Source organism: Saimiri boliviensis, chromosome 8, assembly GCF_048565385.1.
Source record: "Saimiri boliviensis isolate mSaiBol1 chromosome 8, mSaiBol1.pri, whole genome shotgun sequence".
Lineage (NCBI taxonomy): Eukaryota > Metazoa > Chordata > Mammalia > Primates > Cebidae > Saimiri > Saimiri boliviensis.
In genome coordinates, this window is record NC_133456.1 from 99457047 (window position 1) to 99474895 (window position 17849).

General features: G+C 40.1%; 1 long non-coding RNA gene across 1 annotated transcript in view; it reads left to right on the forward strand.

Annotated features, from left to right (window-relative positions):
- The window catches only part of LOC141585442 (uncharacterized), a 139308-nt gene extending 121526 nt beyond the window's left edge, over nt 1-17782 (forward strand). The window contains exons 4-6 of the long non-coding RNA XR_012518918.1: nt 3363-3508; nt 11183-11398; nt 13388-17782. This is a non-coding gene — a long non-coding RNA (uncharacterized LOC141585442). The remainder of the gene's footprint in view (nt 1-3362; nt 3509-11182; nt 11399-13387) is intronic.
- The last annotated feature ends 67 nt before the right edge of the window (nt 17783-17849 follow it).

Below are 17849 nucleotides of genomic sequence, written 5' to 3' on the forward strand. Positions count from 1 at the left end.
TTTAACTGTTATGCACCTGTCACAGGCCACTGAGTATAATGTGTGCAAAGAGAGAAGGCTGGCCTTTTCCTTTGATTAATTTACCAGGTAATTGCCACTATGTTATTTTCTCTTGTTTTGTGCTGCGTGGAAACATTCTTCCGTGCGAAATAGAACCAAGGTGGGGAATGTTCTCCGTATGCCGTTAGTTAACTCTGCCATTGCACCAGTCTATAAGCTCCATGGGAACAGAAGCGCTGTTTGTTCTGTCCTAATGCCGATTCTATATTTTTGGCACACAACAAACAAGGATTATCTTTAACTGAATACCTTCTATGTACTAAGTACTGTACCATACGCTTTGCCTATATTTTCTCCTTTAATACTCATTAAAAAAGAGGGTCGTTGTAGGGCTGAGGATGCCAGTGCTTAGAAAGGTTAAGTGGCTTGCTCAGGATTAGGGTGCAAATAGCTAAGTCAGTTGTTAAACCCAGATTGCTCTGATCCAAAGGCTTCCCTTTATTAAAATACAATATGACCTTCCTATGCATAACTAAAATTTCCAGGAAAGTTGGCTGCTGTAGCACATGCCTGTAGTCCCAGCCACTCAGGAGGCTGACCTAGAGGATTGCTTGGCTCAGGATTTATAGGCTAGACTGGGCAACATAGCAAGATCCTATCTCTAAAAGAAAGAAATAAATTGTATATTTTTAAATTATGATGATAGAATAAAAGAACACAAGAATATTCACATTTGGGTATATATTTTGATGTGTTTCATTAGAAGTTTTTTTCTTCGGCTGGGCGCAGTGGCTCATGCCTGTAATCCCACCACTTTGGGAGGCCAAGGCGGGTGGATCACGAGGTCAAGAGATTGAGACCATCCTGGTCAACATGGTGAAACCCCGTCTCTACTAAAAATACAAAAAATCAGCTAGGCATGGTGGCGCGTGCCTGTAATCCCAGCTACTCAGGAGGCTGAGGCAGGAGAATTGCCTGAACCCAGGAGGTGGAGGTTGCAGTGAGCCGAGATCACGCCATTGCACTCCAGCCTGGGTAACAAGAGTGAAAATACATCTCAAAAAAAAAAAAAGTTTTTTTCTTCTTCATGAACTGTTATATGTATAAATATGACCATTTAAAATGAAATGCTTTTATGTCCAAGGTCTTTCAGCACCTACTTAAATTATTGAAATGTTATTTGACATTTAAAAAATACAGAGATGGAGTAGATTCTTTATAATTTTGTGTGTGTTACTATTTCCTGTGGTTTGAATATGTCTCCCAAATTTCACGTGCTGGAAACTTAGTCCTCAAATTCATATGTTGGTGGTATTTGGAACTGGGGCCTTTGGGAAGTAATTAGGATTAGATAAGGTCACCATGAGTCCCTCATGATGGGATTGATATCTTTATAAGGAAATGAAGAGACACCTGAGCTAACATGCTTGCTCTGTCTCACCATGTGATACCCTCTGCCACATTACAATACAGCAGGAAGGCTCTCGCCAGATGCAGCTGCCTGATTTTGGACTTCCCAGCCTCCAGAACTGAAAGAAATACATTTCTTTTTAAAAAATAAATTACAGTTTGTGGTATTCTGTTAAAGCAATGCCAAATGGACTAAGACACTATTATTGTTATTGTTACTATTGCTTTTTAGGGAAAAGAGATTGTTAGTTATGAACAAAACTGCTAATTCCTTTCTTAGTGAGACTCTAGAAGTGAAAGTACTTTCTATATGTGTCCTATACCAGGAAGCCTCAGAGTAGAGAAAATTTGGAATGGCTTCCTACAACCGAAGAAGAAAGAGAAATGAAGATAGGCATGCTGGTAGAAAATTTTAGAATTCTCAAAACGCAAGAGGAGAAAGTTGAGGATAGGGAAGAAGAGATGAGTCTGAGAGATGCCGTATAGGCAGAAGTGTAGCTAGCTGGGACTGAGAGGGTGGTGAGAAGGAACTACTCATTCTCCACTTCTCAGAAGCAGTGCTGCCTTCTTGGCAAACCTTAAGTTAATGAATTGGCTTTACAGTTAAGAATATGATGAGAAAGCGTTAAAGGCAGAGATGAAACAGCAAGCCTGGCCATGAAAAGAGAATCCAAAAGTCCAAACTCTTTGCATGCTTTTTCCTCTGTCAACTTATGGCCCAGATTCCACTCCCAGTCCAAGCTGGACCCGCCCAGATTTGACTTCATCTTACACAGACATACACAGACACACACACACACACACACACACACGCACGCACGCACAGCTCTGAGGCATTGCAGAGTAAAACCCCAGCCGCAACAGCCACATCAGTCCCCCAGATAATGGCCAAGAAGCCAATGGAAAAATTCAGTGCCCTCTTATTGGCTCTTTATGTTTCTTATATATTCTGGGAGACAAACTAGAAAAATAAGAAGAATAATGTCTAAGAACAAGGACGTGAGAGAAAAACAGTATATCCTAATAGAGTGAAATTGGAGGGCCTTCTAGGCTGTTTCCTTTTTAAACAATCTCCTCTTCTTAAAAAAAAAAAAAAAAGTTGTTTAGTGTCCCAGAAAGTTTTTGAAAAAAGCAGTTTGTCCCCTTTTTCTAAGCCAAAGGCCAAAAATAGGAACTGTTTGGTGATCTCTTCTGAGGCAGACCTCTGTATGCCTAGCCTGAGAAATCTTCCTTGACCATTAACTCAGGGAGCTGTCAGGAAGAAATTCTGGGAATCATGACATGCATTTATACACAGAATGTTTAAAGGGGAAACAAAGCTTGACCTGGTTTTCTCAGAGCCAGGCGACTCTTCTTCTTTTCTCTTTTCCCTTAAGAGATGAGAGGGAGAAAACAGCTTCAAACCACCGCTACCTTCCACAATTCCCCATCAACTTGGGTCACCAAAAGGAAGATGTCCAGGTACCTGTGATAATCTGATTTTACAGTATTTTGCCTCTTGATAGAGTAGAAATGCCTTTCTTATCCAAAGGACACATGCGTTGATAATAGATAACATTTACTTTCCGCTTCCAGTGTGCCTGGCACATCTGCTAAACACTTTGGGTACTATCTTCTTTATCTTCATAATAACGCTACAGAGAAGTACTATGATAACTCTCAGTTTACAAATGGCTAAGTTGAGGCTTGGAAAGGTTGGATAATGCAGTGATAGTTAGTGAAAGGAAAAGCTCAATATTAAACCCAGGCAGTGGGACTGGAGCCAACACTCTTGACCACCTGGCTCTAAAATTATAACTCAGTTAGGGAGACAGAACAGGGGCCCAGAAATATTTAACAACACTTCAACTTTTCTACCCTCTGTATGCAAATAGGAATAATATTTAACGATACAATTAGTATATCCTTTACGCTGAATAAATTGAATGAACCACTGCTTCTATGGCACACAGGAAAAGGATGGTTTCAGCACAACAGAGCCTTGGATGCAGAACCCAGGGAGGACTGGCTCTCCGAACAGCAGGTTTTATTGGTATTTCCACCACTGGCCTCCACTGAGGAACCGTATTAAAAACATCTTTGGAAAACGAAAAAGGAGGTAATTTTTTTACAAACACTTTAAGTTGTGATCTGCTTATAAAGCCAGGTATATGAACAAATGATTGATCCTGGGAAATATATGCAAACGAGCCCCTTAGTTTGTCTCTGACCCCCTCCCTTCCTACTCCCTACGAGGACAGGTTCTTCGACTTTAAGACAACTTCCAGTGAGGCCAGGAGTTAGTTGCCTGGGCTATCAGTTTCTAGCTAAGGACAGCCCAGAATAAATTTGACTCCTTATGTATCCTAATCTGGAACAGAAAGAGGCAAAGGTCTCCCTGTCTCTTCCCAGCTTCACACACACTTCAAATTGGCGTGCCCCCTCTGCAGCTTTGGCAGAGCTTTCAGGAAATATTAAGTTAGACTGAAAATTCAGAGGTCCTCATGACTGTCTGGGCTACTTTAAAATCTGGCATATTACGAGTGCAACCTAAAAAGTACAAGATAGTGGCTGCCTAGAATCAGAACTGAGAACAGTAATAAGTTTTTTTAAATGATAAATTTTTTCAGGAGCTATAATGTCTTATTTGATAGATATATTCAATAGCTACAAAGCACCTCATCCTGCACTCATATTGACTTCAATGAAGAGTCAAAATATTAAAACACATGACTGCCTCTTTCTTGGCCTACCACACAGAATGTAGGACTGAACTCCAGCACTGCTGGCCAAGACAGAAGACTTCTGTTCCACCTAACGTGGCAGGTGCAGTGTTCCAGGCTGCAAATACGTTCTTCCTCTTTGGGTACACATGTAGCCTGTCTTCAGAGGTCAGATGTGGAACAAAAGAAAAGGAAGTGAGAGAACAATTTCATCTTCAGATGTAGTAAACAGTGTGTAACCAAAATGGGAATTTGAAAGGAGGCCTCTTGTTGGACACAATACATTGCCTTTTCCTTTTTTAGCCCTCAGTTCCCTTCATGCAAATGTACTAAGATGTCAGAATTGCAGGTATTTTACATGTTAGGAGAATTCTCTCGTACCTGACTTCCCAGGCAAATTGTACGCTTCTCCTTAACCTCATCATTGGTGGTTCTTTTTGCAAACCACCGAAGTGTGACAAAATGCGTACCTTACCAAAACCATATGTAAGCATCGCATAGATGAGTCCCAAATATTCATCAGCTGTTTTGAGACGTGGTATTTATGAAACTACAAAAACTCATTCATCTTGTCATAACTTTTATAAGTTGAAAAGTAAGCACATGTTATTTATATCATTGCTCTAGAGACACTAGTAATTTTGGTCTGGAAGACATTTGCATTTAAGATACATCATGCAACTGTCATCAGTTTATTTTTTAACATTATGTTTATACACTAATATATTACTAGCAACAGAAATATGGAAATGTATCTTTTTTTTTTTTTTTTTTTTTTTTTTTTTTAGCAAGAGTCTTGCTCTGTTGCCCAGGCTGGAGTGCAGTGCAGTGGCTCTATCTCTGTTCACTATAACCTCTACCTCCTAGGCTCAAGCAATTCTTCTGCCTCAGCCTCCAAAGTAGCTGGGATTACAGGCACACACTATCACACCTGGCTAATTTTTGTATTTTTAGTAGAGAAGGGATTTCACCACATTGGCCTGGCTGGTCTCGAATACCTGGCCTCACATGATCCGCCCACCTTGGCGTCCCAAAGAGTTGGAATTAGATGTGAGCCACTGCGCCCAGCCATGTCTTCATTCGAAAAATACATCTGGAGAATCTTACACTTTGAAGTGAGAGCAGCACAGTCTCTGGAGAAGGCTAAGTGGACATTTATAATGCTTTAGCCTCTCCACTAGACGAGACCAGAAGGAAAACAGGATCTTAGAATAAAAATTATCCTGACTTCTTTCTTTTCTGTAAAAAGCCTTACACTTCCCCTTCCATGTGGAATAGATAGAGAACTTGTTAGAGCTGTCATACACTGCACATGCCAAGGAGAATAAAAGATCCCTGTGCATCAAAGACCCCTGGATGTGAGAACATCAATGCCTAGTACAAAGTGATGGACACATTTTGTTTCCTAGCAGTTAACTTCAAATGAACGCACCCTCTCATTTGTGTGTGTGTGTGTGTGTATGTGGGGGGGGGGGTGTGTGTGTGTCTGTGTGTCTGTGTTACATGTACATAGATTATCATTTAGGGGGACTGGCTTCCTTATCCATAGCACTACCACTAATTTCATGTTGTATTTTGGACGCTCTTGCCTGAGATGAGGTTTTGGAAGCACTCCGAAGACCTGCAGGTCTTAACCACTGCTGAGTGTGTAACCATCTCCAACAGGCCTGGGGGAATTAGTGCCTGGCAGAACTGTCAGATTCCTCCTGTCTTGGAAGCCTGAGTTTCTGTTCCTGGCACCCTAGCTGTTTTGCTCGATTCTTCATCCTCAAATCGGGCTTCTCCCTCCTGAATCATTGACAGAACTGTTTTTCAGGCTTATTTGTCTGTATTATTATTTGGATTTTCTACATAGGGCATAACTGGGAACAACAGAGCAAGTCATAAATGCCAAAATTTAATTAAACAAGTGACCCTAGATCCTTTCCTTTCCCTGCCTATCACATCCAATTTATTACCATGTCCTCTCGATTCTACCTCCAAGTTCATGAGGAATCTGCCTTCTGGGCTCCATCCACACCATCTCCTCACCTTAGGGCCTAATGGCCTCTTAATGTGAATAGCTGCAACCGGGTCCTCTCTGGTCTTCTCCAAGTTTGCTTCCAAAATGGGAAGCCCTGTCCTTAAATCAAGGGGATCACACTAAAACAAAACTGTGATCATAGCTATCACGCTGCGCAGGGTATGGAACCCTTCCTTGGTTCCATATGGCACTCAGAATGAAGTGAAGGTAGCTTGCTGCGCAAAAAAGGCCTTTCCCCAGTGTCCCAGCGCCACCTCAACCTACCCCACTGCACAGCCGTGTACCCCCCAACCCCAGTGCCATCCCACATGAATCCTTCGCAGCCCAGCCACTGCCCACTCATCTCTGGACTCGCCATTCTCCTTCAACACTTATTCTTTTTCTTTCTTTCTTTCTTTCTTTTTTTTTTTTTGAAACAAACTCTCTATTGCCCAAGCTAGAGTGCAGGAGGGTGCTCTCGGCTCACTGCAACCTCTGTCTCCCAGGTTCAAGCAATTCTCCTGCCTCAGCCTCCCAAGTAGCTGGGATTCCAGGCACACGCCACCTGACTTGGCTAATTTTTGTATTTTTAGTAGAAACGGGGTTTCACTATGTTGGCCAAGCTGGTCTTGAACTCCTGACCTCAAATGATCCACCACCTCAGTCTCCCAAAGTGCTGGGATTATAGGTGTGAGTCACTGCACCCAGCCAACATTCATGCTTTTTCTAAAATATATTTTTATTGGGACATAACAGTATGTATTTATGGGAGACGTGATATTTTGATGCAAGCGTACAGTGTGTCATCATCAGATCAGGGTTACTGACCACCTCACACTAATCACTGCATCTTTTCAATTCTACTTCCTAAGTGCATGTGCCATCTGCTCTCTGGGCTCCATCCTCATTATCTTCTTCCTTGTGGTGCCATGGGAAGCCAAATCACCTCAAAAATTTACCATTTCTTTGTGTTTGGGAACGTTTCCAACCACTTCTAGCTACTTTGAGATACACAATAAATTCTTGTTAACTCAAGTCACCCTACTGTGTTACGGAACACAGGAACTTACCCCTTCCATCTAACTGTGTTTTTGTACCCATTAACCTCCCTGTGCCTTGGGATACTCCTCCCCTTCAACCAGTTAGACTTCATCAGGGGAGCCCACAAGGCCTCCCCAGTGATCCAACCGTCATGGCGCGGACCACACTGTGGAAGAGTTGAAAACTGGTCCAACTTGGGGTTTGTGCATAGCTGATCAAACCATTGGAAATTCCGAGGAGAACAAAGATATCACCAACAAAATCTAATCTGAAAGGGATGATATCATTTAAATGCTGTAAAAGAATCCAGTAAGGTTTTTAAAGAACAGGAACTTTTTTTTGGAAACTTTTCTTTTTTTTTTTTTTTTTTTTTTTTAGACACAGGGTCTTGCTCTGGAGTACAGTGGTGTGATCATGGCTCGCTGCAGCCTCCATATCCTGGGTTCAAGCAGTCCTCCCACCTCGGCCTCCTGAGTAGCTGAGACTACAGGCACTCACCATGCCTGTTTAATTTTTTTTTTTTTTTTTGGAGAAATAGGGTCCTTCTTTGTTGCCCAGGCTGTTCTCAAACTCCTGAACTCAAGCAATCCTCCCACCTTGGCCTCCCAAAGCGTTGGAATTACAAGCATGAGCCACTGCACTCAGCCAAACTTTTGACTGGAATTCCAGTCTCAAAAATACTCTTTTGCTCAAATGGATGGCTCCTATAATATCCTTCCAGCTACTTCTTTTTCCCAAAAGCATTTCTCTCATCTTCTATTGACCACAAGATAATTTTGTGTAAGATTTTTTTTTTTTTAACATCTTGCCCTCAATTAAAATCTGGGTTTTATGTGCAGGGTTAGGCCACAATCACAGCTCTATGTGGCCAAAGTGAATTCCAAATGGAAAGTCCCTCTCCCTCAGATGCCCACACAATCGATCAGATTAAAGGGCACAATAAGAGAAAAAGGGAGAATTTCAGTTAGAAGGCATTTGGAGGAAATGTGCATTTGACGAGCATGGGATGGCATTTTGGTCTCTCCCCCCCCCCCGAAGGGTGTGATTGCAATTCCTCCTCTGCCCTCATCTCTGTCTCTCTATTTAGACAGAAACAATGAGGAGATGGAAAGATGGAACAAACAGATCTTTGTAAAACAACAAAGAGGAAACAAAGAGGTACAGTGGGGTCCTGGGGCCAGTGGAGGGGTGGAGACTGCCTCTGGTTTGCATTCCTGGCCCAGGGGGCGAAAGAAAGAGGGGACCAGATGCGGCAGCTCACAGGAATTGGAGGGGGAGCTACCCACCTCCCCCTCTCCATCCCTTAACTCCAGCTGTGGTGATGCGCTATCCTTTGAACACAAGAGGGTTCCACTTAGTGTATCTTCTACCGATATTGCAGTTGGTGGTGCTGACATGAAGAAGGAGGGAATGATGGGGAGATGAGTCACACAAAGATCTTGTCCTTTAGTTTTATTTTTCAAATTTGGGGTGAGGTCAGGTTTGGTGGCTTGCATCTGTAATCCCAGGATTTTGGGAGGCTGAGGCAGGCAGGTTACTTGAGCCCAAAAGTTTGTGACCAGCCTGGGCAACATGGTGAAACCCTATCTCTACAAAAAAATACAAAACTTAGTCAGGCATAGTGGTGCACACCTGTAGCCCCAGCTATTTGGGAGGCTGAGATGGGAGGATCTATCAAGCAAAGGAAGTCGAGGCTGCATTGAGTAGTGTTTACATCACTGTACTCCAGCCTAGCCAACAGAGACCCTGTCTCAAAAATAAAAAACGGGGCTGCGAGGGAGCTACCAATCAAGACATACTACCACAAACAAGGAAAAGATACCTCCAGAAATGACAGACTAGAGCCCAGCTTTATCTGAGTCATCCACGCTAAACATCCCATGATAAGTCACATTTAGAGGGATTAAGAACACACCCACTGAAGCCAGAGAGCCCAGGATGAATCCTGGCAATCTCACCTGCCAGCTTTATGATCCTGGGCAAGTTTCTTAACCTCCCTGTGCCTCAGTTTCCTTGTCATCAAAATGAGGGTGAAATCACACCAACCTCCCAGTGTCGCTTTGAAGATCGTATGAGAGAAGATTAGCGTAAAGCAGTCAGAAGGTTAAGTCTCGATACATATTACCTATCATTATGGTTAAGCAAGTTGTAGAATTATTTTATGCCTTGGTTTTTCAATCTATAACACTGAATTTGTTTTTTTATTAGTCAACTCCATAGTCCTTAGAAAAATTCGGAGGAAACTGTGGGAAAGCTTAGAATATATGACTAGCATGTTAACTTGGAAGACAGAAAGGCTTTGCTACTTAGTCACCAAAGTATGTAACACACAAGAAAGAAAGAACCCTGTCAACACTTACACATTCATCTTTTCAAACACATCCCCCTAGAGCTATCATTAATCCTAACTACTCTACACATCAGCAGGCTGACAGAAAACAATTACCTGACTTGGGAAGATAAAAATGGAGTTTCCCCAGCAACCTGCCAAGTTCCTATGAAAACCAAGTCCAGACGAAAGGCTGAGTTTATGTTCCTTTGGGCATGCTGCCAGAATATCCAGAAGTTAATAATTAACTAGAATTTGTTAAGTATATACCATGTGCCAAATACGGTTAGATATTTTACATTTCTATTGATAAGAATCTTAGGAGTAAGAACTATTATTATCCCATTTGACAGATGAGAACACTAAGGTATTAAAAGGTTAAGTAAGTGGTCAGGTCTGTCTGACCCCAGACCCAGTTAGCTCATTACACTACATTTGAAATTATAGTACATGAAATTCTTCATAAAAAGATATATATGATCATATGTAATATTCAAATCTTGTCATCCAAATTCTTTTCCATTATTAACTATGTGGACTTGAGCAGTTTTCTCTTCTGTAAAGTGAGGTGAGAATATCTAATTTGCACATTGTTGGGGGATCATATGAGATGCCCGCCCCCAAAAGGTGTTCAATTAGTGTTGGTGTCCTTCTCCCCAGCTTCTCTTCTCTCACATATTCTAGACAAATTCAGAATTACAGAATAATACCTAGGCAGTAGCTGTTCACATTTTACCAAATGAGTTACAATAGACTCTTTAAAAGAACAGATTTATCTAGTGCATCTACGTGATTCCATTTATAACAGCGATTACATTTTTAGAAAATGCTGCATCTTTTCAATGTTCTATTTTATTAAGTTTTTGATAAGTAGATTTCACTAATTAACATGTTTACGCAACTAGAATATAGCTTATATAGTACTAGCAAAATCCTTTGATCTACTTCACAATTCACTTGTTTACATTTCTTCATACAATTTTATGAAAGTCTTCTGAGATTTTGATGCTGAAAATGCAGCAACTCTTTGGTAGCCAACAAAAAAATTAGGTTTCTTTATTAGTGTAAATAATTATGTAATAATTTTCATGGGCGTATTCACTCTTTTTATTGGTAAAGTGTGGTACAGTTCTTAATGAAATAAGAATTATGTCTAAATTACAGAAAGAATCTTTGAAGACTTTGATGATTCACAGGTGCAAAGAGCACTTTTACAAAAATACTGGTCCAGAAGACACATTCTTCGAGATCATTCCTCAGATCACCCTAATATTGCTTACTGTCACTGCGGTGCTGCTATGCAGGCACTCATTATTAAAACTTTTACGGAAGAGCAAATGCATTCACTATGATTTGCCACATGGTTATTTCAAAATTTTAATTAAGGACAAACATTCATCATTTTCCCTAGCAAGGTCCTATGCCCAGACCATTTAAAAGGGCAGGAGAACAATTTAATAAGTTAAATCCTGTCAAAAATAACCTATCAAGCAGATGACAGAAGAAATCCTTTCTTTGAAGCTTGAAAAAAGATTGCATTTCACTATGAAAAATCACCTGTCTTTAGGATCTGTTTCATGTTTCTTCAAACGATTCATGTCAACCTTTCCCCAGAGCAAGATTTGAGATGAAGTTATGTAATTTATTGTCATGCTTTAAACATATTATATGTCCCTTTAATAGCCTTTTTCCTCTTAGGTCCTTGGAAGCAGTGAGCTCACCATGAATTGACTCTTCCTGTAGTTAATGGAAAAGGTGGCAGGATTTGCTGAAAGTGAGGAAGGTGACGAGTACAAGAGAGGAGACGGAATGAAGGAAAAATGTTAATATTGCAGAATGAAAGTTTTGTTACTGTAAGAGTTGAAATCTAAAGGATTTTCATTCTGGACCTAAAAATAGAAGATTAGCCTATAGGTAAATATCACAAATACCAATGGGGTGGAGTCTTTGTATCCAGTATAGCTTCACCACCAAGTCCAAAAGCCTGTATTGTGCAAGAGAAGGGAGAAGACCAGGTGCAGTGGCTCACACCTGTAATCCCATCCCTTTGGGAGGCTGAGGCAGGCGGATCACCTGAAGTCAAGAGTTCAAGACCAGCCTGGCCAACATGGCAAAACCCCATCTCTGCTATAAATACAAAAATTAGCTGGGCATGGTGATGCACACCCGTAATCCTGGCTAGTCAGGAGGCTGAAGCAGGAGAATCACTTGAACCCAGGAGGCGGAGGTTTCAGTGAGCCAAGATGCCAGCCTGGGCCACAGCAAGACTCCATCAAAAAAAGAAAAAAAAAAAGAGAGAAGAGAGAAGGGAGGAGAAGTTCTTGGGTGTCCCTGAGGTGCTGTGAACTGCAGTGGGCAGGCCCTTCACATGTTTACCTTAATGTCATCCTTATGACAACTCCATGAAGTAGATGCCCTTTCCCAATAGACAGATCAGAAAACTGACATTCAATGAGATTACACAATAGATTGCAAGTAGCCTTTGCCACAGAGCTGAACTCCAGTCTGTTAACTGTAAAGTTCATAATTTTACAACAGAAGTCATCTTGTGTTAACATGAAAATCCTGTTCTGTCCATGGCCTACCTTTTACTCAGTTATGGTCCCAGATCCATCAACAGCATATAATGGAATGTGATGTGAGAAGATCCTGTCAACTCCAGTCTTTTAAGCCATAAATAAAAGAAAAGCAATGAGGAAATGCATCCAAAATAGGGCACAGACAAAAATCAGCAACTTCGGTGAGATAGTTTAAATGACATAGTGATCATCCGAATTCATGGTTCTTGACCATTGTTGGAATTATGGGACCCTGTGAGATTCTGAAACAGCTATGAAACTAGACATTGATACAGCCTTTCAGAGGGCTGAAGGACCACCACTTCAGTTTATTTAAAAATTATCTAAATATTGTTTAAACTCAATATTATTCAAAGTGTAAAGTGTATTTAAATATGAAAACGTTTAGATAGGGTGGGCACTTGTAATCCCAGCACTTTGGGAGACCATGGTGGGAAGATCACTTGAGGCCAGGAGTTTGAGACCAGCTTGTGTAACATAGTAAGATCCCATCTTTACAAAAATTACTGAAATTAGCCAGGTGTGGTGGCATATGCCTGGAGTTCCAACTACTCAGGAGGCTGAGGCAAAAGGATTTTTTGAGGCTCGGAATTCGAGGTTGTAGTGAGCCATGATTGCACCACTGCACTTCAGCCTGGGTAACAGAGCAAGACCCTGACTCTTTATTTAAAAAAAAAAAAAAAGTTAATGCATATAAATGAAAGATTTTTTAGATACTTTTATATACTCTGCAAACATAAATTATCCAAACCTTGACCACTGTGATGATATAACTTTTAAAATTTTTTTTAAGTCTTAATGTTTTTAGAGATGAGGTCTTTCTATGTTCCCCAGGCTGGCCCCAAACTCCCGGGATCAAGCCATCCTCCAGGTCAGCCTCCCAAGAACCTGTGTCTACAGGTGCACAGCACCACACCTGGCTTGTGATGATGTAACTTTTGAATGAACTGATCAATGTCAAGGGTTGCTACTAGGGGCCTTGGATCAGAAATCTACCTGTCTTCAAGAAACAACATTAGAAGGGAATCATTTAAGGAGGATGTTGCTGGTGTGTAAAAGCAATAACAGTATCCTACCCCTCACAGTTCTAGAGGAATAGAACCTAGCGTGAATGCTAATTGAGTCACTAATTTCATTTTTGCCCATTATATAAAATTATATCCTATTATTTCACTTAAATTGGTGCATGATGGGGTGGGCTAGGCCCAAGGGCCGCTGCCTGAGAGAACCCAGGGCCTGGATGCCCTAGCCAGCCTCCTCCTAAAGGGGAAGTTGGAAGAGGAATAGGATGGTCTCTCACCACCACTTCTCTTTCCCAAAAAAGTGCGAAGCATGGAGAAAGGCACAGGAGAAAAAGCGAGGTGGCGGCAGGAGACAGCAGGACAGCTGGCGCGAGAAGGAAGGAGGAAGGTGGCGGCGAAACAGCTGAACTTTTTAATCAGCTTCCCGAGCATGGCGCGCTCCTAGGTTAGAAACGCTCTGCAAGACTTGGCACGGAAACACAGCACTTTGGGAAAATGAAACTGGTAAGTTACATTCCTTTACTTTCCTTCCTCATTATTACTTAGTGTTCCACGTTTTTATACAAAGTGTTTATTAGTTAACGTTACAGACCCAGCAAGGGGGTTTCTGTGGTTGGCTCTGCTACCAATTTGCTCTGAAGACTCAAGAACTTCTGGTGTGGTTGCGTCCAGAAGAGTGGACTAATGGGACCCTTCCAGTTTTCCTAATGTTCTAAGGGTCTGCAATGCACTGCAAATACACGTGGAAAATTGTCTGCTGGTACAACACAGGAAATAGGAAACTTCTGCACCCAGTTAAGAGGAGGGGTATTCCCCATTCCTCCCTGCCTGAAGTAGAGAGATAAATAGAAGTTTGCCTTCCTGTTTTAATGAATCCTTTTCCCCCCTTCTAAACTAGAAATTAAAACCTTGAGAATGATGAAATATAGACAATTTATCAAAGTCAACGGTGTATTTCTTGCCCCTCTGTGCCAGCTTGGGAGCCTCACGTGCTCTAGCCTTTTCTCCACTTCTCTCTGCCCTACGCAAAAGCATGGCTACTACTCGGCAGGCTCAGCATTCCCTGGCTTTTGAATTGCTTCACATCTCAAAATTGTTCCATAATGCAAGCGAACTCGGCAGCTTTCATTTCTTTGAGGTGCTTTAAGAAAAGCAACTTTACTGAGCCTTACGCTAAGATATAAATGAGTAATAATCCTTGAACATCCCAAAAATATTTGCATTTTTAATAACATCTACAGAGAGAGAGAGGGATATTATTAATTGGTAGGAAGTTGAGGAAAGTAAAATGAAATTTTAAAAGAAAAAAAAATTCCTTTAGTTTGAGAGAGGTCTGAACGCAGGAACAGACCAGATCTCCTGAAGTCAGATTCTTACACTGTTTTTGAACAACTTCTTTCCTTCCTCCTGTTCTGAATCCAGGGAAATTCTAAATGTTCCTTCCTGACCCCTTCCCGCTGGCATGACAGCTTTTACGAGGATGGCTGAAGCTCCAGCAGTTGAGATAAGGGATAAACATTTGTAATTTCATCTGTTATTTATAAGTCTGTTATTTTTAAGTCAGGAAATGTTTATGTTGATAAAACTTCTAAAGTCCCACAACTGAAACGGTGACAAACTGTTTTCTCAAATATCAAGTGACTGTTTAAAAATCAAATAAAGAAATGGAAAACATCTTTCTTTGAACCATTTCGCTCTTACGTTATTTCTGCTCTTCTGAAAATGACAAAGAGGGAGAAAGAGAAAATACAAAAAGTAGAAGAGATTCTTAATATTTGCTTACTTAAGAACTGAGAAGCACATGGTTTGGGAGAAGACCCTAACTGCAATATTTCCATGTTCCTCTGAGCTTTTTAAAATGTGATTTTGAAGAAACTAAAACAAGAACTGCAATTTTCCAAAAATTACTCAATATTTGAGGTGCGTATAGATACACACACATATATGCATGCACATACATGCACACATAAATATGGAAATTACTGATTTGTATGTGAATTTATGTGTATACACGTGTGTATGCATGTATACATACGTATGTCTATGTATGTACACAGGTACTCATGCACACATGATTGGATTTTTTCCTAAATCCACATACTTTATCATAACTTACTCTCTCATGATGATTGAGATCATTTTGTAATTCTTTGCATTAGAATATTAGCATTTTTATAATACTGGTCACCAAAGATCAAAAACAGCAACTGTGGTTAACACTGGGCTGAAACGGAAAGTTACAGCTTTCATCCTGTACCATGCAGTTCGTTAACACCAAAACTTTTAAACTATTATGTAAATAACTGCCAAAAGACATCAAATATGCAATTACTCTCTCTCATCGCTGAATTTGAGATCTGGGTTAGCAAAGGTTATTTGTGTCATATGCCATGGCGACAATAACCAAAATACCAAACACATGTTCTTCCAGATATCTAGAATCATCCTAATCTAAACTATTAAAGGGTCTTCCTTTACCGGCTCAGCAAAATGTCACCTAGACAGGAAACAGTTTAGGTGGTAGAGACCCCATCAAAGACTTGAAAGAAGACTACATAGTCGTTCTCTAATAGTCTATTATTTATTTATTTATTTATTTATTTATTTATTTATTTGCAGGGCTTCCTATCACTATTGGAAGCTACCTTAAGAAGATTTAGAACATTATTAATAGTAGACAAAAATCAACAAAAGGGGAAAGGGAAGTATAAACATCCCAATGCTTCCCTTTCCCTGGGAAAAGCTATACTTCTCCAGTGATATGACCTTCCTCCTGGCATTGGGCCAGATCACCACTTAGTGAATATGCAGTCTTCTCTCCAAAAGTCACATGCTCTGAAACTCTGTCAGTGCCAGGAAGATGTATGTTTTCTCTGTACAATTCAACCACAGGTTGAATCAAGGGAAGAAGTGTTGAGTTACTAGAAAGGGTCTGGAGTCAGATATCGCTGAATTGCAGTCCTACTTTTGCCACTCACTAGGTGTGTGGCCAAGGGCACATTTCTGAGCCTCAGTTTTCTCATGCGTGTAATGAGAATAATAGAGCCTGTCTCATAGGTTGTTGGTGTGTTGTTTTTGTGATGTACCTAGCATACAGCAGTAAAGCTGGCTGTGGACCTTATTACAGTGGCCGTAATATAATGACCCAAGAGCTCCAATCTACCCTAGGAGATTTTTATAATCTGGGAGGATGTTATGGTTTTCGTGCATTAAGACTCTTCTTCTGGGTCAAGTGTCATATTACAGAATAACTGAGATGACTTTTACAGGCTCTTCAGACAAGTAGGATTCTAGAATGGAGATGCGACAATGTAACAATTAAGTTTGAACTTCTACCTACTAAGTTAACGTTTTTAAACGTTAGCAGAGCGATTTGGGGAAAAGAGTATGGAATTTGTTTTCTCTTCATTGCTACCCATTAGAAGCCCCCAGATTAAGCCCGGTTCCTCCACTCGTTAACTAGGTGGCCCAAACAAGTTCATTTACATCTTGAAACTTCAGTTTCCTCATATGTAAAAATACTTGCTTGTCTCTCAGGGCTGTTGTGGGCATTAAAATAAGATAATGCATATAAAAGAGCTGTGTAAGCTCCACAGTTCTTGACAAATATGATTGTATTTGTTATGAAGGTTAAAGTCATTCAGCAACAATATTCAAACCTTGCTATAGAATTACTCTTTAATCACAGTATTTGACATAAGGCAGATCTTTCTCAGAACTCAAATATAATTTACATAATAAAATCTCTCATTGGCTTCATTTTAAGGGGACGTGGATATGGGTAAAAGACTAAAGACCTATTCCACTCTTCTCTTCTCTTCTCTTCTCTTCTCTTCTCTTCTCTTCTCTTCTCTTCTCTTCTCTTCTCTTCTCTTCTCTTCTCTTCTCTTCTCTTCTCTATTCTATTCTATTCCATTCCATTCCATTCTATTGGAAGGGTCCAAGTTTTCATGTTTTCCATGCCATGGGACAGAAGACTTTTTCACATTTGTACTTTTAAGATAATTAATACAAGCCCAATAATGAACACACTGAATATGATTGTTGGTTAAAATGATTGCCTTTTAAAAAATTCTTTCTTTCTTATTTCAGAAAACCCATATTTATGCTACGTGTGTGACTCTTGCTACTAAGAAGTAAGCAGTACTGGTATTTTAGGTTACAACTTTTATTAATATGCTGTGTATCAATATATAGAGAAAAACATAGATATCAGCTATAGAGTTTATAAAGGTGTATTTAAACTTGTTTCATATGTCCTTTTCCTTCAATAATATGCCACAAATATTTCCATGTCTTCACAATGACATTTTAAGAGCTTTCTAATATTCTGTTGAGGACACATCCTGTTATTTATTCAACCTAGCTTTTATGTGAGATGGTTTTTTGGTCTCCATTTATTTCTGTTTTGAACAGAAATGTCAAGACCATTTTTGCAGCTATATCTTTCTACATATTCCTGATTATTTCCTTGAATAAACTGCTAAAAGGGGAATTACCCATTCAAGTGGTATGTGAAATAATAAGAATTCTGGTAAGTGTTGCGAAATTTCCCTTTATATGATATGCCAACTGATGCTCACACCAGTATTTTATTAGTGCCTATTTCTTCCTATCATCATCTATTAAATATTTATTGAAGAATGCTTTAGAAACATAAACAAAAAAATTAAAGCCTCCATAATCTCACTCTGTTATCAGCCATTGTTAATATTGTTATATATTTTAGAGTATTTATAAATATTTATTTTATAATGTGTATTT